We start from the raw sequence: 25,969 nt of genomic DNA, 5'->3' as shown, positions 1-25,969 counted from the left end.
ATAACAAGAAAATGTGGGAAGAATGCTTGCCTCATATTGAATTTGCTTATAATCGTTCATTGCATTCTACTACTAAGATGTGCCCTTTTGAAATTGTGTATGGTTTCCTACCTCGTGCACCTATTGATTTGTTGCCTCTTCCATCTTCGGAGAAGGTTAATTTTGATGCTAAAGAACGTTCTGAATTGATTTTAAAAATGCATGAGTTAACTAAGGAAAACATTGAGCGTATGAATGCTAAATATAAACTTGCTGGAGATAAGGGTAGAAAACATGTTGTGTTTGCACCTGAAGATCTTGTTTGGTTACATTTGCGTAAAGATAGATTTCCTAATCTGCGCAAATCAAAGCTAATGCCACGTGCTGATGGTCCTTTTAAGGTTTTAGAGAAAATAAATGATAATGCATATAAACTTGAGCTACCTGCAGATTTTGGGGTTAGTCCCACTTTTAATATTGCAGATTTGAAGCCTTATTTGGGTGAGGAAGATGAGCGTCCGTCGAGGATGACTTCATTTCAAGAAGGGGAGGATGATGAGGACATCAATACCATTGTTACACCCACAGCCCCTACTGTTACATATACTGGACCAATTACTAGAGCTCGCGCACGCCAATTAAATTACCAGGTACTTTCGTTTCTTGGTAATGATTCTAATGTTCATGAGATTATGATGCTGCCTAAATTGGATACATTTGTTTTGCTTTCAAATGAAGGGCCTAGCTTGGAGAAGGATGAACATTGGAGCAAGAACACGCATGAAGTTGATGGCATGCGCAAGGGGATCAAGAACGGAGTTACAAGTGATGATTTCAGGACTTTGAAGCCGCCATAAGGAGTGCATGAAGCCATGGACGAAATATACAAGATGCCACTTCATAATATTCGTCCATAGGCTATTCTAGGTGCTGCGTCACCTTATTAATGGGCCAGGCCCATGTAATTTCGAAATACTTAAGTATAGGCTATTTTTAGAGTCCGTATGTGTGGGGAAACAAGAGTTAGGGTTGGTTTCGGACCCCACCCTCAAGGGCCACGAAATTCCCCTCTCTTCCTCCATATATACAGCCCTTAGGGCGTCGTTTAGACTTTGGGTTTTGTTTAGATTAAAAGTTCGCCATAGCTACAACTTCGCGTACTTCGTTTGTGTCCAACAACCAGACCAAGACGTCACAGAACCCCACCTTGATCAATAAAGTTTTCATCTTATATTCGCAATATCCAGATTGCAATCTCAGTTTCTTGCTTGTTCTTCGTTTGCTCGCAGGAAACAGGCCCTCGTGGTCAGGTTGATCGTGCTCCGGCGTGGTCAATAACCCCTCGGAAGTTGGTTTAGCGATTGCTAAGGCGCGACGTCTCGCACGTTCGTAGTCGGATCGTCAAGGTCGACTCCCACAGAAAACGATAGCTATCATCTCATCGAAAGATCAGGACCCTCGCCTCTATCATTTATATAGTGCAACACAAACATTAATAGGAGGAATTACTGATAACTCACTAGAAGATTAAAAATTGATTTTTCTTTTATAGTAGCATAATAATATAGCAGCTTCAAACAACACAAAAGCCATCTATGAAATTACAGAGTAGGTTTTTTTTAAGTAGCACGGAATACTAAGGAACTGGAATTGGATTGTCTAGACAACTTGACTTGTAATAGTAGAGACGATCGGGCAAATAGATGCAACTCACAACAGAAAACAGAACAGTGCAGGGTGAGTTGTAACATACCTCCTGCCACATGAGGAACTTGAAGATCCATAGACCACCCACCTGGCGGAGGATCTGATGGACGTCCAAATTGCATTGGCGCTGCAGATGCTTCAAAATGGTCTGGAGCAGGTGGTCCTGGATAACAATCAGGAACAGATGAAATCAGCTCGATACTATACTAGGTGATAAAATAGCAGTGAACTAGTGTTCTCGAGGGAACTGCATAGCATGAAATATTAAAAAAATGCAAACTAAGAAAAGGCTCACAATTTGATCGTTTACGTATTTATTTATTGAAGTGAGGGATTCAAGACTCATTTCCACCACTCTGAAATTAAGATAGAAGACTAAGTCCGGGTTGGTCAGTTGGCATCTTTGTGCGCCCCCCACCATTGCACAGCAGGAGAATTCTCCATGTTGAAATGATATAACCATGCTAAATAAGAAAAGTACCTGGCGGAAAAGGAGGAAATCTTCCCCTGTCAGGGTCATGGAGCATCGGTCCCCAAATAGCTCTCTCGTCAAAGTGATGATGTCCTCTTTCATCATGGTGATACATGCTATCGATCATGTGATGATATCATGGTGATATCATTCAAGTGGTGTCTCCTATCATTCCCGTGATGCATGCTATCATGTCTGTGATGATATCGATCATGCCCATTATAACGATGGCTCTCAGGATAAGACAAGGAGTTATTACTCCATTGTTGTGGTCTTTTATTAGGTTCTGATGGCATATGAGGGAATTGACTTGGAGGCGGAGGGGGCGGTCGCTGCATATGATATCCCTCATTAGGCATTGATGCAGTGGGACGTTGATGGTAGTTATTTCCATGGTATGGTGCTGGTGGTGTAGCGAAATTGCCATGAGGTCCAGTTGAATTGAGTGGTGCAATCTGATTTCGATGCACGCCATATCCCAAATTGCAGAATGATGGAGGCTGCAACGGAGCTACCGAGAGATTCATGCTGTGTGGGTGCTCCACGATAGAATGTGGCTGCTGACTTTGAACATTCTGCAAAAGGGGGTCAGGGATTAATTTCACAATACAACAAAGCTAAATGCCTGCATGCGGAGAAAATGTGCATACATAAGTAGCAACTGCCGGATGCGGCCCAACTGGATCAGATGCCATTTGTGAAGTTGCCTGCAACTGCGTTCTCTGAGCAACGGGAACAGGTGGAGGAGATGATGGCAATGGTGGGGGTGATGGAGGCCAATTGTTCGGGAGGGGAGGACCGTTATCTGAAGGATGGTGATAAGATGGTGTGCAGGTATCACTTCGCTCTGGTTGGGATCTGGTACTAGCTTCAGCTTCAGATGGTGGAGCTACATCCTCCATCTCAAGCTCGCCATCAACATCTTAAAGGATGAGCCCATGCTTCTCTACAGGTATTTGAGATTCTCCCTTCTCATCAACACCTGGAGCCTCATGTTCAGGCGTGACGGCTTCAAAACTAATGTCCTCAGAGGAGCTTCCTTCATCGTCTTCAAGTACTTTCGTGCAAATTAAGTTTGGTATGTGAAAACCAGCATTGCTGAGGAAAATAATGAAGAATGTAAACAAGGGGAACCAGAGGGAGCCATGAACAAAAGATGCTGCTGCATAGTTCAACACAAGTCAGTGTGCTTTGGTAGACTAACGTAGCGAGGGATTAAAACAAAGGCCCTCTTGGCACAAATCGTGAAATCAACTATGATGACAGTGCCACACGGCAATTCTGCACTGCATGCAGTATGCATGATCATATGAATCATGTGCATGGCACATCTTGTGTATCAACAGATTTTTCTCATGTATATTATAAAGAGTGTGTGTTACAAATAGTTCAGTATCAAACGACTGTACCGAGTCCTCTCCTATAATCCAGTGATAATTCTTTACATTTTCTTGCTAATGTGCTAGCATAGAAAAAAGGGCAGGTGGTTCATTTCAATCTTGGTGGGTTTTATCAAATACTCCCTCCGTTTCAAAATAGATGACCCAATTTTATACTAACTTTGTAATAAAGTTAGTACAAAGTCGAGTCATCTATTTTGGAACGGAGGGAATACTTGCCAGTTGGGTGCTGGTGTCATTAATACATCGTAGCTCGCTGCTTTAACGATCAACCAAGGCCCAATGCATAATAGTCGTACTCAAAATTCTAGAAGTGTGATGCGGAGCATCCTACGATCATCCCCATGTAAAGATAGAGCATTGCTCATCCATGTCGGATCTACTCCACGAGAGAGACCGCGGCCCCTCTACGGAGAAGATCCACCTTGGATTGAAGACCCCTCACGGGAAGATCCCTTTGTGGATTCAAGACCTCCTCACGGAGAAGAACCGGTTACCTCTTGTATCGTCCTTTGTTGACTTTGGATCGTGTATCTCTCTTTGTGTTTCGAGGATCTAGCACATGTGTGATCGTTCTTGTTGGTTTGAGTGATTCTCTCGTGTTTCTCCTCGTGTTTCCCCTCGTGTTCTTCGTGTTCTTCGCGGGATCCGCTCCTTTCGTGAAAGATCGGCCGATTAGGGTTCCACTCTACATCAAAGTGCAGATGAGTTCCTGCCACAATATTGCCTGCTTCCAATGTTTGAGGCATGGGGTGTCGAAACACCAAATGGCTCTCTTCATGCATGGCGATAAGGATATAGCTGTATAGGCATAAAGCATACTCTAACCTGGCCTACCAAGAGCTTTCAGAATGATCCAATTTTAGGTATGGCCTATGTCATCTAGTCATCATCGTCTCAAATTGTGTGAGCACATAGAAAAACAGAAGCATTCACACTAATACATATCACTTAAAAGTTAACACCATTATTCAATGCTTGAACAGAAGGGCCACGATTGACGGTTGTTTAAGTTGGCTAGCATACCTCCCATACTCATCAACAAGCATTCCTTCGTTATCACGCAATGGGTCATTTAAAGCTCTCTCTGTCCTTGAAGGACGGCGAGAGCTGCCAAAAGATGCCTCATTGATAACCTCGAGTTCTCTAATATGGTGACGAATGATGTATTCTGGAAGTGTTTTCCTCTCAAGCCAAAGTTTCAGAACCTAATAATAAATAAAAACATGTAAGGGGTGGGGAAAGGAACATTGTATATGCCATCTATTCTACCAGATTATGAAGGCACTTGCCTTGAGACATTGCCTTCGATTCTCCCATGCCGAATTTCCAGGAGGTGCGGCGGCATAAAGTAAACGAGGCAGAACCACCTGAACAACGGAGGGGAATACATCACCAGTTCCACCTGCAGAATTCCCTACAGTGCTGAAAATTAATACGCGTGCATAGACAAAGACAAAGACAAAGACAACAACAAAGACAAAGACGACAACGACGACGAACAACAACAACAACAACAACAACAACACAACAACAACAACATCACCAGTTCCACCTGCAGAATTTCCTACAGTGCTGAAAATTAATACGCATGCATAGACAAAGACAAAGGCAAAGACAAAGACAAAGTTACCTTTCTGATTTCAAGAGCATTGAGTTATTGAATCAATAAGAAAGAAAAGGTCCACCCTCTTATATAAATTTTCCTTTTCCATGCATTCAACAATAATATCAATCGCCTAGACAGTGGAGGAAAAACTGTGTTAGAAAAACTTGATAGCAATTGGTTGCATGGACAGACATGTTTATCTTTGTATTGGCAAGCTGAAAATAGCATGCTGTCTGTAAAAATAAGATTTCGTCAACTAACTTAGAATTCGCAAGTGGTAAGTAATGCAATGACTGCAAGCATTATCCCTCGTTAGTTCCAAGTCCACAAGTTCTAATATAGATTGCCATAACATATCAAAGGCATAAAAAGAAACAAGAAACTATATATTAGAGATATGCCGCTTTCACCATTTCTACTGGCGAAATTTTGTTCCGCATAGGTCACAATCACATCACATAATATAACGAAGACGCTCAGGGGTACCATCATCCCTGACGTGTTCTTAAAAGGGAGGTGGAATCAAACAAGGGTTCCTTGGTAGCACAACCATATGCCACCATTGAGCTACCCAGTGATTCCCCACGGCAAATAATATAGAAGAACTGGTGGTTGGCATGAAGAACATGGCATCAAACCAGGCTAAGTACACGAAGAACCCAAATAATTGCCAATCCACCAACAAGTACAAAAATTGACCGTGTTGAATAAATCTACAAACAAGAAACTCATGACAACCCTAAAAAAAGCATAACGGCAAAGATCTAACAGTAAAAACAAAGTACAGATATGCATGGTCTAACCTCCCAAGCAATGCCATGTTTAGCGCAATCAATAGCAAGACGTGTTGCACATGCTATGTTTTCTTTTGTTCTTGTCAGCATACCAAGAAAAGCTCCAAAAGCCTTCCGTGCTGCATTAGCCTCGTTGCTCCTTGCTACTTTTTTCACATCATTCTCTTGTGGGTTATCAGAACGACTCCTAGAATGAACACTGTCATTTGTAGAGGTGGACCTGTCTATCTGATTCGAAGGTGAAAGCTGTCCCTGTCCTTCCTTAAGAGGTGTGCTGACCAAAGGTTTAGAAATATACTTGCCGTTCAAGAAGTAATCTGAAAAGGAAGTTGACCGAGAGAACCTTCTAGCTTGGGCAACAGCAATGAGTTCTTTCATAGGCATTGCATCTGGAGACGTGCACCTATCCTTCAGGTTTCTGTGGTTCAGTTCTTTCAATGCCAAAGCTGAGAAGGTGTGCCTAAAGATAAAGTATCATTATGCTTTATAAGGCTGCATTATTAATATAAGAACCAACTGGAAGGTAAGATAAAAAAGATATCAGACAGGGCAAAGGCAACTGTGAAGTTGGGAGACATATCCAACATATATTCAACTCGGTAAACTGGATGCTGCACTCAGAATGTACAAAGTGTTATACTGATTATGAGGCATGGTTTGGTTGAAGTGAAAGAGTTCAATCACTATTCAAGTGGCTAATCACCAGGAGACAACTGAGTTTTCAGTGGGGATCAGGAAAGCAGAATATAACACACACAAAATTCACTATTCCAAAGAGCGGCGTGTAGATGAATAGAAGGGGCACAAATTCATCATTAGGGGCATATGGGGCTAGATAGACAGTACACCTTCGAATTCAGATGTATAGGTCGCATTCCCACTGCCAAGTTCCAAGCATTGACCAATAATTAAGCCAAAAATACCAGGGTTATGTGACACACAATTGTTGCCATTGGATTCATATTCAAAAGCACCTTATGTTTGCTAATTTTACAACTGCTCATAAAATATTATGCAGGCAACTTACAGCAAAATATTGAGCTTGGACAGTCAAAATACGCCTCATATTTCTGAATCAGAGGGAGTACCACAATTCTCATTATTAAGAAAGGATTGTGCAGGATAAATGAAATATCCCTCAAAAAGTCAACAGAGCATCCAGCCATCCACATATATGCAACATGGACGAATTTATCATATATGACCAAATAAACTATAATTAGATAATTCCGAATATCCAACTCATAAAGCATCAAATTTGCATAGAAAATTTGGAGCATCCAGCTCAAAAATATAAATAAGAAATACAGAAGTAATAAGTATATCGTCGTTAAGTGCAACCAAAATGCTAGTCATATCACTTACCCAAGCAATTTAGTATCCAGAGGCAGAGCATCTACATGGATGGAAACATATTACACTGTGGATTAATGAAATTTGGAAGAAAATTTAATTTGGAATATAATACGGAAGGCAACATTAAGTGAGAATTAACGCTCATCTCCACCAATTTTTCTAAGTTTCAAGCAGGGCAAGATCTCAGATTATGCCAGCATAAACTCCTGTTGTACTAGCAATATATAAAAGCCACAACTGAAGCCGTGCCATCATTGCATGAGAAAAATGTCTAGCATGTCTGTTGTACAATTAATGCACCGTGTACCATGTCAGCTATCACGGCTTTAGTTAGTTAGCAATAACTACACGAGGGTGTAGTTTGCCATTCCTTCCTGTAAAACCACCAGAGATTGCCCTCATAGCACATACCCGAATCTCAGGATTGAACAGATGGTGGATGAAGATAGCCCACCAGGGATAGCACATATTATCCTTGACGCCAACAGATTGTGTATTATTATAGATATGCCTAATATGGATGAATTGCATATTTCAAGCCATACCACCCTTCTTTTAAATAGGTCATGTAATCAATGTCTATCCAAACATACAGCTTCAATAGTATATTTCAGATGAAACAACTATGCATTACATGGTAACATCATTCTACACAAGTAAAAAACAATTGTAACACAAAATCCACCAAAACATGACCATAAAAGAAATTGCAGGTGCTGTAAAATTGTTGGAGAAAGATGGCCGACATGAAGTCATGAAGATATGGAACATATCAGTGTACACAAATAATTGTGCATACAAAAGCAAAGATTTACTTTGACATGAAAGATAGAGCTTACACTTCAGATGTTCGGGTATCTGCATCAGACTGTATACTAGAAGACTTGGTAGCCAATGAAGAGGAGCTTGTGGTATCACAAATATTGATTGCTGATGCTAAAACAGTATCACCACGTGATACTGAATCACTGTTCACATTATTATCAGAGAGAAGAAACTTTGGCCCGTCAACTGGCTCACCGCATCTGTCATCACTCCTGTTAACATCAAAAGCAGGGCAGCCGATTGGTTTTGTATCACTACTGTAGCTGATTAGCTTGGAGACATCATTATAGCTAGGTTTCCGAGAAGATGATAACCGATCATGTACAGCTATGGTCTGTGTCACATCAAGGGCAGGCTCATTCAGTTTCATGGAAACAACTACATTTTTATTCTGTAAAATTGATCCTGAGGTGTGTGTTTGGCCTGTTGAGCTATGCATTAATTGCATGCCTGATGATCCAAGGCTTTCAATTATTCCAGATCTGCTAGGGCTTGTGACTACTGTGTCTGCCGATTTACTAGAATGGCTGTTTTCTGCAGACACACAACCATTTAGAATCAACTGCTTTGATCCTCTCTCTTCAGGAAGACTACTAATAGTTTCCGCAACATTAGCAGACATAGCTTCTAAAGCACGATGGAGGCGTTTTGATGGTGGCAAAGCAGCTTCCACATCCAATGTTAAACCCCTTGGTTGGTATTCTTTATTCTTCCAGACAGAGTGACCATCCCCTAGCAGGACAGGTATGTTTAATATGGATGACTGGTCAGCTGAAGAAGCATTGCTAATATGCATAACAGAGTGGTCAGCAGGTGCAGCAAGCCCTGATCTATTATTAGGGACATCAATCTGGCCAACTGTCTTTGGTGAAGCCACTGACTGAGGCCTTCCCATTCGAACCCTTGCTCTTTTGACCAACGGCAAGTGTTCATCTCCGTCTGACTTATTAAATTCATTCTTTGAATTTGGAGAATCTGTGAGTCTTCCACTCAACTCAACCTCGAATTCCTCGTCCTTATTGGTTGTCATACAATCTGTAGCATGAGGAACCCAGTTTCTATTTGGCTTCCTTTTTCTCTTGAAAATTACTGTTGACTTCATGGGAAAACTTGACGCACCATTTGATTTTAATTCTATCGCTGAAGCTCCATTTTGAGATGCTTCACTGTCACAGGTATTATCTACCTTAGCAGTAGAAGACAAATTTTTATTGCAGTCACTAGCCCCAGGAGTTCCAGGTTGATTGAAGGTGCCTACACTTGAATGCACACAAACCTCATCCAGCATAGAAAGGGTGCCTGAGTTCGCTTTGTCATGCTCTGGGTATTTAAGAACAGTCAAATCTTCCTTATTGTCATCAGAAACCAAATCAACAGAAGCCAAACTGGTTTCACCCAAAAGCTTACAAGAACCCTGAACTTTTCTGTTTACAACACTCAATGAACTTCTCGACATCCGCAAAGCTAGAGCCCTACTCCGTGTGTAGCAGTTCTGAGAGTATGCATCCCTTAGCTTTTTTTTCGAAAATGAACTAGCAGACAAAGGGATATTCCTCATCTCGTCAAGCATGGATATGTTTTCTGTGGGCCCGTCAGGAGCAGAATTTACAACGCATCGCTCACTCCCGACTAAAGTGACAGAAGGCGCATCAGCAGTGACCAAGCCGCGATCTCTTGCAGTGACTGAATGGTCTTCTAATTTTTTATCACTACACATGTTAGAGCTCTTAGCTAGATCTTTCGTATCCAATCTGCTATTACTATCACCAAGATTTTCTTCACCTGGTTTCACTTCATCGGCAGTAAGATCAAGCTTGTTATTATCTTTCTTCAAAGAATCGTAAACATCAATTATCTCACCAACTGCTCTTACAAAATCAGCCCCTTTGCCATGTCGCTTAGCAAGTAAAGACCTCCTTTTCTCCTCAGTGAACGCCTCCAGTTCTGCATAGTTGCAGAAAGCACTACAGTAGAAAGAACGAGCGGTCAGACATGAAAAGAGAAAACAGGTGTCATGTCTTAGTTATGGTAATTCAGTTCCCTAACACATGTTCTCTGCACACCTTGCCCTGCTGGGTCAAAACTCAATGCAAAAGGACCCCCTCATAACTGTTACATGTGACAAACAGTATTGTCCTATATAGTAAGCTTTAAGTAAAAGACTTGGTATGTTACTGAAGCTGCCTTCAGTACTGCATTTCCCATTTTTGTAATTATGCTGCAATTAAACCCATTAAGGGGGAAAAACTGGGCAGGCAGTGGGTTATGCCATGTGGCACTCGCTGGTTGGCTGAGGTGAGGAAAAAAATTAGGATGGAGAAGAGGGTTTTTTTTATAATGATTTTTTTAGATGGAGGTGAGGGAAGGTTTTTTTTTATGGACATGAGCGCTTTTTGTTAGATGGAGGTGAAGACCCACGTGGGGAGCGGAAACGAGCGCACAGCTTCATCTCAGGAGGAGCGCAATGGTGCGCCCCAACCACTAGTTCTCCAGCATACTGGGTTAATTGTATGAAAGCTACCTGCTTCGCATCTCACTTCATCTAGTGACACTTACCAAGAGTATATTCCAACACACAAAAGGTGCCTTCGGTATAAAGGTATTATCTAAACCTTGCTCTATGTTTATCACTATTTTATTATAGTAATATTCTATCAACATCCTTTGCACTAGATATTTTGTTTTAATTTTTTGATGTAATATTGTTACTTTTGATGACAAATCTGTAATATTATTTCTATGCGTCAGTCTAAGTATTACATATTAGCGTCTAAACGATATGTTCAAAGTTTTGACTGTGCATATTCTAATATGGCACCTATTTTGTAGTTACTGGTACACAACATCTATCATCACATTTAGAAGTCATATGTTACGCACAACTCGTTTGTTTCAAAATACTGAGAGATTGAAATTAACTTCAAAGAAATCTATTATGTGCAATTGGGCCCTCTACTCCCACATGTGACAAACCAACACATGTCAGACTCCATTCTGTCAGAGAAGATCACGGCGCTCTCCAAGTTGAGCACGCCGACCGAGCTAAGGACGTTCAAAAGCTGGCCGGCTGTGTCGCCTCTCTGAGCCGATTTATATTCCGGATCAGAGAGAAGGCGCTCCCTCTGTACCGGCTCCTGAAGAAAACAAAGGTGTTCGTCTAGACCGATGAGGCAAAAGCAGCCCCTGGAAGAGATCAAGCAATTGCCAGTGACCAACCCAACCCTCGCAGCACCCCGGGACGGTGAGCAGATGTTGTTGTACATATAAGCCACCAACCAGGTGGTGATTGCAGTAAGTGCATTCATGGTGGTTGAATGCGAGGAGGATGGTCATGCTTATAAAGTCCAGCGGCCAGTTTACTACGTTTCCAAGGTGCTTTCTCCATGCAAAATCCGATACCCACATTATCAGAAGATTACTTTCGCCGTGTTCATGGCATCCCGGAAACTGCAGCATTATTTTCAGACTTGCCCCATTACGATGGTAAGCCAAGTACCCATGTCCAAAATCATCAGTAATATCAAGGATGCGGCCGGACGAATTGCCAAATGGGCCCTGGAACTGCTGCCTTCTGAAAGCAAGTAGCAGTCACCGCCCTGGAACTGCTGCCTGCATCCTCTTGCGTCCGGCTTCGGAGGTGCCGCTGATACCGACGCCAGGGCCACCTCGCCGCTCCGCATCCTCCTTCATCGGTGCCTCGCTCGTGAGTACCATCTAGATCACCAACTTTTACGGTTGCACATCCAACCACCGAGTGTCCAGCACGAAGGATCGGTCTGCGGTTTCGTTGTTTGCGTCGTCATCGTTGATGTCAGGAGGGAGAAGGCTGGCAGGGACGGTGGGCTTGGAAGAGAGCTCCATGAGGAGTGGGAACAGCCGCGGCCTCAGGGCAGCTGCGGTAGACAGGGAGACAGCAGGGCTGCCCCATCTCCCAGAAGCAGTTGGCATAGGACACGCCGAACTCGTTGGGCAGAACACAGCGGCAACCCACTCGGCCTTGTGGCAGCGGTAGGAGTGGGCGAACAGTAGGACGCGATCGAGATGGATTTGTTTTTTTAAAATGGTGTGCTACACCAGGGGTAAAATAGTCTTTTCACATTGCACTTAACACCGTTAGAGGCAAAAATGGACAGAAGCGTCCATAATGAACAGAAGTTACATTTTGTATAAAATAGGGAAGAAATAAAAAATTTAGGCCAAACAGGGAGAGCACATTTTAAGAAAGGGACAATTAAGGAATTATTCTACTCCTAAAGGTCAAGGAGCGGGTTATTCCCTTGGCTTGTACACCAATGTATTATTGGTTGTAGAACTCCATATGACAATTTCAACTGAACATGTTGGTAGTTGCGTAGAAAGAGACTATTACACCCTTGGAGCCCCCGTGTCGCTCCCAATGGCGAAACCCTAGCCACCAGCAAGCCCCCTTCCTTCCCCTCCCTCCCCTCGCCACCGCCGGAGGATGCCGGTGTGCTTGCGCGCTGGAGCGGCGGGAGCGCGCGGTGGCGGCTGTCTGCACGCAGGGGAGGTCGAGATGGCGTGGAACGCATGGACGGGGGCGCTGCTATGGCAGCGGCTGGTAACTGCAATGAGCGGCAGAGTTGTGGGCGCGGGATCGCCCTGGTCCGTGACAACGACTCTGCCCCCACCCACCCTTCTCCCTCCTCCCACCCGCCGTCGATGGATGTCGCTGAGCTGGTGAGCGCGCGCGCAGCAACCCTGACGGTTGCTGCTATGTTGTGCCCTGACAGATCCTAGCGACAAAGGCTGCGGGCCGAGCGCGGCGGCAGCGCGTTGCAGGTTACTATTGTCGCCAGCTAGACGCACTCCCGGCGGTGGCCGGCCTGCTGGCGCTACGCTGGCAGGTGCCCACTCCTGCGACATCAACATTCCTAGGCTTCCCCCCTACATGTGTGTCAGTCTTTTCCAATGCTCTTCCCCATGTCCGGTCTGCCACTGCATCTGAGGTCTTTGCTCACGAGTCAAGGCAAAATCCCCGCGTGGCGGCGACGACCGAGGGTGCCATCACCTCCTTTGAGGCGTTGGCATGATCCTAACCGGACCTCCTTGAGCACCGGAAGAAATACCAGCGTCTCAACGTCGTTCCCCTCTTGAAGGCTCTACTTTGGCTGCAGGTGGAGTACTTGATGCGGCAGATGGTGTGTAACACCCACAATGCGACTATATCTCCCACGTGTCGAGACACGACTTAGAGGCATAACTGTATGATGGTTTAGTCGCAAGTTGGGTAATCTTCACACAATCCCATGTGCTGAATAAGAAAGGGATAAAGAGTTGGCTTACAATCGCCACTTGACACAAATAACAAGTTAAACATACATCATCCAGAATACAATCAAGGTCCGACTACGAAACCAAAATAAAAAAAGACAACCCCAAATGCTAGATCCCCGATCGTCCCAACTGGGCTCCACTACTGATCAACCGGAAAAGACACAAAACAATAAACAAGATCTTCATCGAGCTCCCACCTGAGCTCGGTGGTGTCACCTGCACTGGTATCATCGGCACCTGCAACTGTTTGGAAGTATCCGTGAGTCACGAGGACTCAGCAATCTCACACCCGCGAGATCAAGACTATTTAAGCTTATGGGTAGCATAAGGTAATGAGGTGGAGCTGCAGCAAGCACTAAGCAAATATGGTGGCTAACATACGCAAATAAGAGCGAGAAGAGAAGCAACGCAACGGTCGTGAAGCTAAAAGTGATCAAGAAGTGATCCTGAAACTACTTACGCACAACCAAAACACAAGAACCGTGTTCACTTCCCGGACTTCATCAAAAAGAGACCATCACGGTTACACACACAATTGATGCATTTTAATTAAGTTAAGTGTCAAGTTCTCTACAACTGAACATTAACAAATTCTCATCTGTCACATAACCGCAAGCACGGCTTTTGAAAGTTTAAACCCTGCAGGGGTGTCCCAACTTAGCTCATCACAAGCTCTTCCGGTCAACGAAGGATATTCCTTCTCCCGGGAAGACCCGATCAGGCTCGGAATCCCGGTTACAAGACTTTTCAACAATGATAAAACAAGACCAGCAAAGCCGCCCGATGTGCCGACAAATCCCGATAGGAGCTGCACATATCTCGTTCTCAGAGCACACCGGATAGGTCAAGCTACGAGTAAAACCAGCCCTCAAGTTGCCCCGAGATGGCCTCGCAGGTTGCCCAGTTCGGACCAACACTTAGAGAAGCACTGGCCCGGGGGGTTAAAATAAAAATGACCCTCGGGCTCCGGAAACCCAAGGGAAAAAGGCTTAGGTTGTTAGGCAAATGTAAAACCAAGGTTGGGCCTTGCTGGAGGAGTTTTATTCAAAGCAAACTGTCAAGGGTTCCCATAACACCCAAGCGCGTAAGGAACGCAAAATTAAGGAACATAACACCAGTATGACGGAAACTAGAGCGGCAAAAGTGGAACAAAACACCAGGCATAAGGCCAAGCCTTCCACCCTTTACCAAGTATATAGATGCATTAATTAAAATAAGAGATATTGTGATATCCCAACATATCCATGTTCCAACATGAAACAAACTTCAACTTTACCTGCAACTAGCAACGCTATAAGAGGGGCCAAGCAAAAGCGGTAACATAGCCAAACAACGGTTTGCTAGAATGGTTGAAAAAGGTTAGAGGCTATCATGCAATTTGAGAGGCTGGAAAAACAAGTGATAGGTAGCACGACATAGCGGTAGAGCGAACAACTAGCAAGCAAAGATAGAAATAGACTTTAAACTTTATTTGAATGTAACAAGGCAAAAAGAGCAATAGTGAAGAAGAAGAGTACGAGAATATTCCTTCTGAAATATAATTTTCTTAAGAAAATAATTCCTAAGGCTTTCCATTTCTAACTAAGGCCACGCGACTAGGTCGACATCACCAAACATATACAACAACTATATAATCAAACAAAAGCAAGTATTCTATAAGACAACTAAACCAACATTACAAACCATTCTAGTCAAGCAACGAAACATCATACAACAATATGAAATGAAATGATCTTAGTCTAGTCCTAAAATATTATTAAAAGGAAATAGAATCAACTGCATTATATCAAACTAATTCATTTGTCAAACAATTAACAACAACTACACAACACATTGAACAAATGGATGAACAACTATCTTAGACATGATATGGTTAAGAGTAATTATCAACCACAAATAAATACTAGGATGAATACAAATATTCATAATGGTTAACAACAACCAAAGTATAAACATCAAACGCAATTACTATAGTGAGCATTGCTATAACAAGAGCCAATCCAATACTATGGTCAAAACTAAATAAACAACTAAATCAAGACACATCTTCACACAAGGCATGTGAGTATAGAATCACTAGAGGTCTCAACGAATAACACATGCATCAACAAACGAGTGATCATGATAAGATACTAAAGTAGGACATGGTCTTATTACTAAAGAACGACTAATACCAATAACCACTAACGGTAATAATATCACCACAACACAACTCAACTAACATGAAAGATAAACTAGTCTAAGCATGTGATGGACTATTGCAAGACATATACAAAACTCATAATAGTAACGTGAGACAAGTCAATCATATAAGAGCAACACAAGTACAATGATAACACATGGAACACCATAAGACATGAAAGATCACTTGCATAAACGACATCTAGATATACAACAATGTTATAACTAGGTACAAATGTATAACGCTATGTAAGAATGATCATCACACAAGATGCCAAATTATGATACTAATATAATACAACTCGCAACAATGAGATAACTTAGTTGATATCAACTAACATGAACATCAAGAATGGCAAGAGCACACAACCTTACATACTAGTTATCTCATATAAGCACATGGACATAGTTATGTCCTATAAGGACATGGACATGTCATACTAAGCATTTAGGCAAGTTAGACAACCAGATCATGACATCAAGCAATGTACTATACTAGAATGAGTGAAAATGACATGCACTTCTATTTATTACAATCTATAGTTGTAAAGACATAGATACTCCACTAGGCATGATCTAATACATGAACTGCTACATACATGCTATACAATCTAGTTATGCAGTCACATCATCATGCGGGGTATTGATGAAGCATCAAACTTAAGTCATATGAGATCATACACTGGAAACATGTATCTCTAACAGGCAAAGGCTAACCATATGTGTGATCATAAAGTACAAACTAACACTCATATAACACATGTAAAGCATCCAATGGAACACACACGACCTTGAGAAAGTGCTAAAAAATATGTCAAGCAATTCATCATGCATAACTACTGCCTAGTTAAGTACATGGATAATTACTAAGAAGTAACAAACTAAGTTCTATGCCACGAGCACAAATTCTATGTAGCACTAAGACCTAAATCATGACATAAAGGAACCAACCATGTAATCTAGGATGGCGACATGTACGAAAATAGAGGAACAACTACACAAAATGTGTTATGCCACAGAAAACTATAATGGAATTGTTCTAAAGTAACATAGCACTTTATTTAACATCTATAACCTAGCATAAAGAAAACTATGCAAGAACACACATGACAAATACCTAAACAACTATCATAGGCATGTCATGATTTCAAACCAATAAAACAACGTGTGACATGAATAGAAATGAACATGTGAACCATATCTAAGATATATCAATGCTAAGCAACAATTAAAATTAATCAAGACATGAAGTAATTAATGATTCAATGAACAAAGCAAAGCCTAGAATAATCCTATAGAATTTAAGCATGGCGAACATTCAACAAAAATTGTACACATGCATAAGATAGCGCTACATGCTATGCAACAATATCACATGAGACAATTTAGAAATATATAATAAGTAAAAGAGATCCTTACAATAAATCTAGTCAGTCACATCTAACATCTAAAATTATGAAATAATTATGAGCGACTCCTAGGCATGTCATGAACATATAAAAAAATATCAAACCAACACAAAAGTTCACTGATCAACTACCACACATAATAATAATTTGCCGAAACTTTTTGCCGAAACTTGTACATAGTAATATCATACGACTACATACCCCACGAAAGAAATATCACATAACTATAATCGGTAAAATAAATAAATCAAGCAATCATATATATACGAGACACACAAATTATGAGATAGCTAGCACACACACTCCTACACGTATCAAGAACACAAGAAAACAATATATTAATAAATAGTCCGATAAACAACCAAAATCCATAATAAAACTTGATTAACCAAAGTAACCTAACTCCACTACGGGATTGCTACAGCCATATAAAACGTTTCTTCTACTGGGGAGATCAAACGATGAACAAAAACGATGAAAATGTGACCATGACCTACGGTTTATGCGACAGATAGCATCAACGCACCCAACGATAAAAATAGGAGGAACTATGATGTCTAGGAGATAAATTGAATGATGTTTTGAAGTCGCACAAAAGGAATTGGATAGTTGCTCACCGAGTTTGACAGAACGACGCGAAGAACTCGACGAACAGTGTTGGTGGACATGCAAAATTGTTCGCGTCTGGTCGACGGAACGCGTTCTTTCTTCTCTGAATGGATTCGTGGTGTGGAGAGGAACCTTGGGGCGCAAGGGTGCTGATGGAGATGGTCTACGCCACCGGGAACGAGCGCCGGCATCCATGGAGCAGCAGCAGTTCGGAGAGAGTTTTGGAGAGATTGAGGAAGGGAGAAGGGAGGAGTTGATATGGGTCAGCAAGAGGAGCAAGGGGCACACATATATATACTCACGGATTTAAGAACGCTTGAGAATCAGGAGTGCTAGTGCATGTACGTTTCAGCTTCACTATTGCTCTTCTGTAGATTGAAACGTACAGAGGGAGAGAAGAGGAGGCGCTCGCTTGGCTGGGTATTGGCTCAGTTTGGCTTTGGTCCAAGTGGGAGAGAAAGAAGAAAGGAAAAGTTGGCCGTTGGCCCATTCAGGTGTGAGAAAAATATAGGTGGGCTTGACACAGGGAAGAGAGAGGAAAGACATACTGTCCACAGGAATTTGGTATAAAGTTTGAGAGAGGGAAACAAATTGATTTTCCTCTAGGAAAATCTAGTAATGAAAAAGAAGCTCAAACAAAATATCACGAACTTAGAAATCAAAGAAAACACAGACTTGCATATTTAAATATGCTTAAGACCAAAATAAAACCCAACTAAAAGAAACAACAAAACTCAAATTTAATTTAAGTTGGTATTAGTTCAAATTAAATCCTCCAAATTATAAAAGTCCAATTTAAGCTTCGATACCAAACGAAAATTTTCTCGCCCTGATTTTTGGAAAACTTTTTCTTAAACATTTCAAGAATCGGGATGTTACAGATATCGAGGGTATGGTCATCTTGCCTGAGATCCCGCAAGAAAGAAGAACGAGTCCAAGAAACTCCGGAACGAAACCGAAACTAACAAGAGAAGCAACCCGGAAAGAAGCAAGCAACATAGTAAACAACCAACACATAAACATGGCATGATGCACAACCAAGTATGATGCATGTCCGGTTTAAAATGCAAGGCATGGCAAAGTGCACAAACAATACTACAAATTAAGTGGAGCTCAATATGCAACGAGTTGCATATTGACGAAACACCACATTCAATCATTTAGTTCACTCTCGTTTATGTACCCAACAATATTAAATGTTATTAAACATGACAAGAGGTGAAGCATATGAAAACTACCTATCTAGGTAAGTTTAAATGAGGCCGGAACAACAAACAACAAGTCCGGAGAATCCCCATATGCATATTTTAAGGTTGGTACTGTTCTGCCCTATACACAATTTTAGAGTTGTTAAACATGCAAGAAGAGTGCACCATGTTAAACTAGACATTTTTCTACCCCATTTACATATAAAGATTATTAAGTTTGGAGCTACGATTATTTAGTTATGAAATAAAACATTTTAACATGGCATGGCAACGCAATATAACCAAATGAGATAAGCATGGTGCAAGAAGCAAAGATATGACAAAGCACTCAACATGATCATGGTATCAACATAGAGGAATAAAATATGCAAAATAATTATGATAATGCAACAAACAAAATAAACACACAACAACAACTAAAATAAAGGAAGGCATCTGGAGCGTCGGTCTTGGGACGTCACATGGTGGCTGATGATGCATCGCTCTGGCGTAGACTGCTACAAAGGGAGCAGGTCGCAACGTATGCTACTGTCAGCACTCCCCCAACGAATGCTACACCAGTCCCTTTCGGGCACTGCCTTTCACCCGCCAACTCTAGGCACATGGGTGCGAGGAACGTTGGCCTAGGCAGCAAGGTTTCTGAGTCGCCTAGCCAAGTCGAGTCGCCATGCCTCCGACTAGTGGCTCGCTGCGATTAGTCTGCGACTCGTCGTGATTAATCGCCCCAAGTCGCCCCAGGTGTTAAGAGGAGGAGGAGGAGGGGGGAAGAGGAGGAGGAGGGGGGAAGAGGTGTTGTTGCAGGCGGAGGAGGGGGAAGGCAGCTGCTTGGAGTATAATTCAGCTTGGAGAAGGCAGCAGCAGCTCGTAGGAGCAATGGAGGCGGCGATTCTGATGTGGAATGGGAGCACGCGTCTTGCTCCTCTGTTTCGTGCTAGAGAGCTGGCCCAATAGGCCCATTATGTAACCCTTGTTAGGAATATGCAACTTGTATTCCCATGAGGCCATAGGCCGATATATATACATGTACAGGTGTGGAACATATGCAGGAAACCCCTTATACAACGGGATAAATACAAAGGGGTACATGACTTATATTATAACTCTAACACCCCCCCTCAAACTCATGGTGGATGAACAACACTGAGTTTGGAGAGATAAAAGCCATGTTGTGCTCTAGTCTGGGCCTTTGTCAGGAAATCCGCCAACTGTAACTCGGAAGGCACATACTGAAGAGCAATAACCTGATCCTGCACAGCAGCGCGCACATAGAAAGCATCAACACCAATATGCTTGGTGAGCTCATGCTTCACAGGATCGCGTGCAATGCTGATAGCACCTGTACTGTCAGATAAAAGCAGAGTCGGTGTAGTGACAGAAACACCAAAATCCTGAAGTAACCACCGTAACCAAGTCACCTCTGCCGTCAAAAGAGCCATTGCTCGCAACTCAGCCTCGGCACTCGAACGGGAAACTGCAAGCTGTTTCTTCGTCTTCCAGGCAATGAGAGAACCACCAAGAAAAACACAGTAAGCAGAAAGTGAACGGCGATCGGAAGGATCACTAGCCCACGTAGCATCCGAATAGGCCTGGAGCTGTAAAGAACTGGAGCGAGGAAAGAAGAGACGGTGAGAGATCGTGCCTCGAAGATATCGAAGAACACGAAGGAGATGACTATAGTGAACCGAGGTGGGGACAGAGACAAACTGACTCAGAATATGAACCAGATAAGAGATGTCCGGACGAGTGACAGCAAGATAGACAAGACTGCCAACAAGATGACGATAACGCGTCGGGTCAGGGAGAGGATCACCATCAGTAGCACGAAGGTGAACATTGAGCTCCATAGGAGTCTCAACAATGCGCTCGTCAGTAAGAGCAGCACGAGCAAGAAGATCCTGGATATACTTTTCCTGGGATATAAAAAAGCCATCAGAGGTAGAAGAGACTTCAATCCCAAGAAAGTAGCGAAGAGGTCCAAGATCAGACATAAGAAACTGCTCACTAAGACGGGCCTTTACAAAGGCAATATACTCGGGGTCATCCCCCGTGATGATCATGTCATCAACATAAAGAAGAAGAAGAGTCCGACCACGAGGAGAAAGGTGAATAAACAATGCTGGATCATGAGCACTAGCTAAAAAACCAGCAGCAGTGATCACAGAGGCAAAGCGCTCAAACCAGGCGCGGGGGGCTTGCTTAAGGCCATAGAGAGAGCGACGAAGACGACATACCATGCCATCAGGAACAGAATACCCAGGTGGTGGCTGCATGTACACCTCCTCACGTAGCTCACCATTAAGAAAGGCATTCTTAACATCAAGCTGAGATATAGACCAGTGGCGTGCAGAGGCAACGGCAAGAAGTGTACGAACAGTGGTCATATGAGCCACAGGAGAAAAAGTCTCGTCATAATCACGACCATGCTCCTGCTGAAAACCACGAGCCACAAGACGAGCTTTGTGACGCTCAAGAGAACCATCGGAGCGAGTCTTAACCTTGTAGACCCACTTACAAGTGATCGGACGGACTCCGGGAGGAAGAGAAACAAGATCCCAGGTACCAGTGCGTTCAAGAGCAGCAATCTCCTCTGCCATCGCAAACTGCCATTCAGGATGAACAACAGCCTGACGGTAAGAAGTCGGCTCAAGAACAGCAGCACCAGCGGTGGGAAATCCAAAGCGATCAACAGGCGGACGAGGACGAGAACGCAAGCCATAAGTAGGCTGAGAGGAAGATGACGACCCATCTACAGAGGCATCGACTGGTCGTGGACGACGAGTGTAATGCTGAGGAAAAGATGGAATAATAGAAGGAGGAATCGGCAAGGTAGAATCAGGGGGTGGCAACGAAAAAGTCACCGGAGATGAAGGTGTAGAATCCGGTGACAGGCTGGGAGAGGAGACCGGGGAGGAAGTCACTGGAGATGAAGGTGGAGAACCCGGTGACATGCTAGGCGAGGAGACCGGGGAGGATGGTGGCTGCAAATCAACTAGATGTGGAGAAGGAGAGAAAGTGGAACGGAGAGGTACAGTCTCGGCGGGGGTGAGAGGTGAGTCAGGAAAAGTGAGGAAAGAGATATCCTGCACTGAGAAAGTCGAGGAAGATGGGCGTGGGTAGAAGGGACGAGACTCTTCAAAAGTCACATCTCGAGAGATACGCATCCGACGACCAATAGGATCCCAACAACGATAGCCCTTATGCTCATCACTGTAGCCTAAGAAGACACACTCAACAGATTGAGCGGTCAGTTTGGTGCGTTCGCGAGGGACAAGAAGAACATAGCAAACACAACCAAACAAGCGAAGCATCGAATAATCGGGAGAACGATCAAAAAGTCGCTCGAAAGGAACACCACCCTGTAGAGCAGCGGAAGGCTGTATATTGATAAGATAGGTGGATGTGGAGACGGCCTCAGCCCAAAAATGAGGCGGGAGAGAGGCAGCAATCATCAATGCACGAGCCGTCTCAAGAAGATGTCGATGCTTTCGCTCAGCCACACCATTCTGAGCATGAGCACCAGGACAAGAGAATTGAGAGAGAGTCCCGTGCTCAGCAAGAACACCACGCAACATCTTAGAGATATACTCGCCAGCGGAGTCAGCACGAAAAACACGAATGGGTGAAGAGAACTGAGTATGAACCATGGCAGCAAAACGCTGATAAATAGACAACACCTCAGAACGAGAAGTCATGAAATAAAGCCATGTGTAACGAGAGAAATCATCTATGAAAATAATATAGTATTTATGACCACCTTTCGAAGCGAAAGGGGCCGGACCCCATACATCAGAATGGACTAAATCGAAAGGACGCTTAGACACTGACTCACTATGTGAATATGGTAACTGAATCTGCTTGCCAAGACGACAACCCTGACACTCTAAAGAGACATCTCCTGAGACAGACCCCAGAAGACCTTGACGAACTACAGAAGACAACCGAGAACCACACAGATGACCAAGTCGATGATGCCACTGCTGGAAGGAACCAGTGACAGAGGCGACAGAAGCGGAAGAACTGGCGATGGTGGTGGCAGCAGAAGGAACATGAAGCCAGTCCAACTCCCAAAGACCCTGAGAATCACGGCGGCGAGGGCCAGCCCCAACCAGAGTGTGCGTGTGACGGTCCTGGACAGAACAAGAGTCAACGTCAAGGATGACGCAACAACCAGAATCCGTAAGTTGACCAGCAGAAAACAAATTCATGGTAAGTCGAGGAACATGAGCAACATCAGGAACAGAATAAGGAGTAGTAAGATTGCCTCTACTAGCAACAAAAAGTGGAGTACCATCAGCAGTGAAGACATGAATAGGAGAAGCCAGTGATCGAAGAGAGGACAAAGTGGAAGAATGAGAAGACATATGAAAAGAAGCTCCAGAGTCCAGAACCCATGGGGATGTACCTGACTGTGTAGAGGGTGATTGCTCAGTGCGGGAAGCATCAGTCACAGAACCGGCAGTACCCGTCGAGGAAGAACCTGAAGCCGCGAGCAGACGCTTAAGTCTCAGAATATCCTGCTCAGTCAAAGCAATGGCTGAAGCTGTCGAGGTAGATGACGAAGTCCCTGAAGATGATGATCGAGCCTTGCGCATGTGTTTCTTCTTCGTGTAGCACTGAGACTCAAGATGACCATCACTGTTGCAATAGGCGCAATGTGGACGGGGGCGACCTGAGCCTCCAGAAGTAGTGGGCAAGAGCGGCGGAGCACTCGAGCGAGAAGGGGTCGGTGGAGCAAGTGGCGTAGGAACACGAGTAGCGAGCACAGAGAGAACCGCCAGCAAACCAGCACCACGTAAGCGAGTCTCCTCAGCACGAATCTCAGAAAGCGCCTCCATGAGAGAAATACGGCCACGAGCAAACAACTGAGCACGCCGGGGCTCAAACTCCTAACGGAGCCGAGACAAGAACTCATAGACGCGATGAAACTCTAAATTGGCCTGGACAGCCTGGCAACAGGGGCAGGTACGACACCCAGCACTACGGAGAGAATCAAGCTGGCGCCAGATAGCAGAACTCTGTGCATAGAAGTCATCAACAGTAGAGTCACCCTGCTGAAGAGCATGCTCCTGACGGATCACAGAGAGGTATAAGGCATCACCAGAGGGCTGATAGCGCTCACGAAGACGGGTCCACATCTCAAAGACAGTAGAAAGACCCAGAAATTCAGAAGCAAACTGAGGCAGAACACTAGCAGTGAGAACAGCTGCAGCACGAGCATCATCATCAAGCCACTGGGTGTAAACAGACAGAGCACCATGATACGTCTGAAGAGCCTCCTCATAAGCCAAAACCCTCTCATCATAAGCACGATCAGCAGCCTCATCAGCAACCTTAGCCGCATCCTTAGCGGCCTGATTAGCATCCGTAGGAAGAACCGATGGAGTTGGCGGAGTGGGGGCCACCGGAGGAACTGGACGTGGCGGACAGCAGACCTCGCCAGAAAGAACACCCCAAAGACGGATGCCACGCATGTGAATGCGCATGAAGCCAGTGAACTCGGTGTAGTTAGTACCATCAAAGATCACCGGACAGCGAGGGACAGCAACATAGCCCGATGCAGCAGACATTTTTTTTTTAGATCCGACGAGAGCGACCAGATCGGGATCAGGCGCTGGCTGGGGACGGATCGAGCGGAAGATAGGGACGGGCCGGCAGCAGGAGATCGAAGCGGGATCAGGCGCTGGCGATCGGGATTAATCGGATCGGGATCAGGCGCTGGCAATCGGGATCAGGCGCTGGCGATCGGGATCGGATCGGGACGGGCCTGTAGCAGCGGAAGCCGGCTGGAGATCGGGGGCACCTACTGGACGAGCCCCCTGGGACGATCTGACGGGTGGCTGGGCGACTCTGAGCAAGACGGGCCGGCAGCGGGAGCCCTGCGAGCGGCCAGCTGGAGAGGAGATCGGAGGCGCCTGCGGGACGAGCCCCCTGCTTCGATCGAGCAGACGGAGAGGAGATCGAGCGAGGGTAGAGATCGATTGCTTCGATCGAATAGACGGATCAAACGCACGAGTTGCAGCGTGCAAAAAAATTGACCTAGCTCTAATACCATGTTAGGAATATGCAACTTGTATTCCCATGAGGCCATAGGCCGATATATATATACATGTACAGTGTGGAACATATGCAGGAAACCCCTTATACAACGGGATAAATACAAAGGAGTACATGACTTATATTATAACTCTAACAACCCTAGCTTCCAGATAAAAATCCCAACCGTCCATATGCTCTAATCTGAACCGTGCATCTGCTCCCATGTGCCTTTCTCCTTCGTCTCTTCCGTGCTTCTCCTCGTACAGGCGGCGCACTCTCCAGCTTCGTCTCCTCCCCTCCCTCGAACTCTGGCCTCCTCACCTTCCCAGTCTTCCCTCCCTTGGCCTTGCTGAAGCAAGCCGCCCTGCTCTGAGGTCCTAGTCGCCCGACTAGTCGTCGACTAATCGTCGACTAGCCTACCAGTCGCGCGACTCGCTCCTCAAGCCAAGTCGCCTGCGCAAGCCAACCTCGCTCCAACGACTTGGCGATTAGTCGGCGATTAGTCTGCGATTAGTCGGCGACTCAAAAACCTTGCTAGGCAGTCCTGGAGCTGCAATCATCCCTGGAGCGGTGATGCTGCCCCGTTGCTCCGAGTCTCGGCGCCTCACCATTTTTGGCTGGAGGCAAGGCTGGGCGAGGCCTAATGTTGCTGCGTGTCTGTAGTTGAGGGCACCTCCTTACCTAGTTGTAGTCGCTTGGCGAGGACGGTCCGGTGTGTGAGTGCGCGCGTGTCCCTCCTTTCTGGAGGTTGTACCCCCGATATCTTCCGGTTCAATATAATGAAACGCAAATTCTTTTGCGTTTTCTCGAAACAAATTGAACATGTTGGTAGTGCGAGCGACAGAGAGAGTAGTGCCAGAAACTAATTGTACTTTTCTCAATGCTCAATATAACTCCAATATTTTCAAGAGATTGGCCTAAATGTGTAGTTTGATTTCTCTTACCCATGGCATATAATTTTTCCATGGTGCCAAATAGGGAAGAAATATATTTTTTAGAATATATTTTTTAGGCCAACAGAGAAGCACATTTTAAGAAAGGGAGAAATAAGGAATTATTCTGCTCCTAAAGGTCGAGGAGCAGGTTCTT

At 44.3% G+C, this 25,969-nt stretch overlaps 2 pseudogenes across 1 annotated transcript in view; one reads left to right on the top strand and one right to left on the bottom strand.

Moving 5' to 3' along the window:
* LOC125527960 (protein HUA2-LIKE 3-like) overlaps window positions 1–25,969 on the bottom strand; it is a 47,284-nt pseudogene that overhangs the window by 16,154 nt on the left and 5,161 nt on the right. Inside the window, exons 3-10 of the transcript XR_015600927.1 lie at window positions 8,157–10,106; window positions 5,971–6,421; window positions 5,192–5,297; window positions 4,851–4,963; window positions 4,585–4,766; window positions 2,809–3,256; window positions 2,168–2,733; window positions 1,733–1,849 (exon numbers count right to left, since the gene is read on the bottom strand). The product of XR_015600927.1 is annotated as a protein HUA2-LIKE 3-like (transcript). The remainder of the gene's footprint in view (window positions 1–1,732; window positions 1,850–2,167; window positions 2,734–2,808; window positions 3,257–4,584; window positions 4,767–4,850; window positions 4,964–5,191; window positions 5,298–5,970; window positions 6,422–8,156; window positions 10,107–25,969) is intronic.
* On the top strand, window positions 11,669–13,309 carry LOC147975590 (uncharacterized; annotated as a pseudogene).

The sequence above is a fragment of the Triticum urartu genome, chromosome 4A (genome assembly GCF_056163025.1).
Source record: "Triticum urartu cultivar PI428250 chromosome 4A, HENAU_Tu73, whole genome shotgun sequence".
Classification (NCBI taxonomy): domain Eukaryota; kingdom Viridiplantae; phylum Streptophyta; class Magnoliopsida; order Poales; family Poaceae; genus Triticum; species Triticum urartu.
The sequence above is the reverse complement of the archived record's forward strand: the minus strand, read 5'-3'. Positions and strand labels throughout refer to the sequence as shown.